The sequence below is a fragment of the Penaeus monodon genome, chromosome 39 (assembly GCF_015228065.2).
Source record: "Penaeus monodon isolate SGIC_2016 chromosome 39, NSTDA_Pmon_1, whole genome shotgun sequence".
Taxonomy (NCBI): Eukaryota; Metazoa; Arthropoda; class Malacostraca; order Decapoda; family Penaeidae; genus Penaeus; species Penaeus monodon.
The window spans coordinates 19025025-19027524 of record NC_051424.1 but is presented as its reverse complement, the minus strand read 5'-3'; positions in this window follow the sequence as shown (position 1 = coordinate 19027524).

Below are 2500 nucleotides of genomic sequence, written 5' to 3'. Positions count from 1 at the left end.
TTCCTTTCCACGATCTATATTTCCCTCATCGTCTCTCCTCCTTTTCTCCTTTTTACTCATTCTTTCCTTCCTCAACGTATATTCAGCTCGCTTTATCTACGCGAATTTCCTTCCCAAAACAAAAGGAGAACGAGAAACGTTTTTTTCCCCTGGCTACAATACAGCCCTAGTAAGGCTTCACATTCTGGGAAAAACGTTCTCGCTCTTGTTCTCAAACGATGGCCGAGGAATATTTTATTCTTCTGTCTCTTTCCTTTTCCTTTTTCGACGTTTTTTCAGGACTATTTGGTGGACCTCTTAGGGCTGCCAGAATGCATAGGGAAAATTTGGTATGTATTCGTATAGACATATGTGGCTGTGCGTGTGCGTGCGTGTTATGAATAAATAAACAAGGGAATAAATGAGCTTCTATTAACGTGTGTGTGTGTGTGTGTGTGTGTGTGTGTGTGTGTGTGTGTGTGTGTGTGTGTGTGTGTGTGTGTGTGTGTGTGTTGTGTGTAAATAGATAGATAGATAGGCAGATACATAGACAGATAGATAGATAGACAGATAGATACATAGATAAATAGATAAACAGACTCATCTGATAAATGCAATATACACATATTAAACAATCAAACTGCAGCTAGCAAATCTTAATGAATAAAACCGAGACGCGCACCTCTGCCTCCGCCCGCTCCTTCTCCTTCCGTGATGTCGAGCCTCCCCTCGCCCCCGCCGTCCCCGGTCCTCAGACGCCCTTATTGCCCCATACGTCGTCGCGCGGGCCATGCAAGCCAACTGCTGTGCACGATGAGGGCCAGACCCAAGGTGGAGATGGGAGATTACTCGCCAGACGACACAATTCACTTAGGCGAATGGATATGGAATTACGGAACCAGCACCTCTAATTAGCTAATGCACTTCGTAAACTGTGTTATCAAACCGGCCACAGAGGCAACAGACGGCAGCGCTCAGCGAGGGATGGGCAAGTGCAGTGTACGAATGCAAGTGAAAATGAAGTACAATATACAGTATATGAAGACATATGCAATAGAACTATAATGAAATGCGGACACTGGAAAAGTATGTTGGTTAGTCTATCTGCGTCTTTGTCAGTATTTGCTTGTATTTCTAAAGCATCATTATCTTCGTATTTATAACCTCTTTAAAAAAAGAATAACAGAAAGATTACATCAGATGCCAGAGATGTGGAGAGATGAAGCCCTTGGCGTGCGCAGACTCTAAGAAGCGCAGGATCTCGGCTCAAGAAAGATCACTTCCTTGACATCTTTCCGAATGAAATCCTGAAAGAGTATTTAGGCTATGCACATATATGCATGTACTCAAAACAGGATACTGGGATTGGCTGCAGTTGCGATAAATATTATTGAAATCTATTAAGTTGTAAATGCACGGGATTTGTCATAATCCAAGCACAAAGTTCCTGATTTGGACTAAATTTGTACTTTTCTTCCCTTGGCTTCGATTAATAGGACTTTCAAGGTGATAAGACTGGAACCTACAATGGAACCCCATATAACTTTCATAATGACTGCTATTACCAGCACTGTGTGTGTGTGTGTGTGTGTGTGTGTGTGTGTGTGTGTGTGTGTGTGTGTGTGTGTGTGTGTGTGTGGGCGCGCGCGCGTGCGTGCGTGCATGTGTGCATGCGTATGTGTGTGTTTGTGTGTATTTCTGCGTGCATCTGTGTATACGATACCCATAGTCCTCCGACCTACACCTAAAAGAACTTCAAAGCCGACAAAGCCTAAGCTGAAACCGCAGGTCGCTTACAAAACAAGCAAAAAATCTGACAAGCTCTCCAGGTTTCCCTCGTGGCTTGGCTGACTGTTTGTCCTCTTCCGCCAATACATCAGGGAGTCGGACACAAAGGAAGTATCTTGCGTCTGTTTGTCTTTCGAAAGTTTGGAGAGTTTGGGGAGTCTAGTGTTTTTAACTTTATTTTCTTGTTTAAGTTTTCGAATGAGGGGAGAGAAAGGAGGGGGAGAAAGGGAAGAAATGGGTGTAAGGGAGAAAGTGGGAGAGGGAGGGGAGATGACGGGAGAAAGGGAGAAAAGAGGGAAAAGACAGAAGGGGAAGAGAGAAAGGAAAATAAAAGAGAGATGGAGAGGGGGAGGCAGCAAAAAAATATATTCTTTTAGGAATCACATTCCCAAAAAACAAGTTAAATTAAGACCACTGACTATCTTTTGCTATTTGCACAGTACAGGGGAGTGTGGATGGAAGGGGAAAGGAGGAAAGAATTAGAAATAAAAGTTGTAGATCAAGTAAAACAACTGAAGTAAACAGTATTTTCTCTCACTCGCTTCCACCCTCTCTGCTCCCGGATTTCAACTTCAGATTAAGGAATTAAATCTAGGAGCGGTTTGTAGTATACCTTTTTGACAAATGCTCTTCGCAGTGGATATAAAAGAAACATGAATAGATAAATGATTAAATGATAATGAAATATGGAAAAAAATGTGACGAACAATCTGAATAAATGAAGGAATAAAAA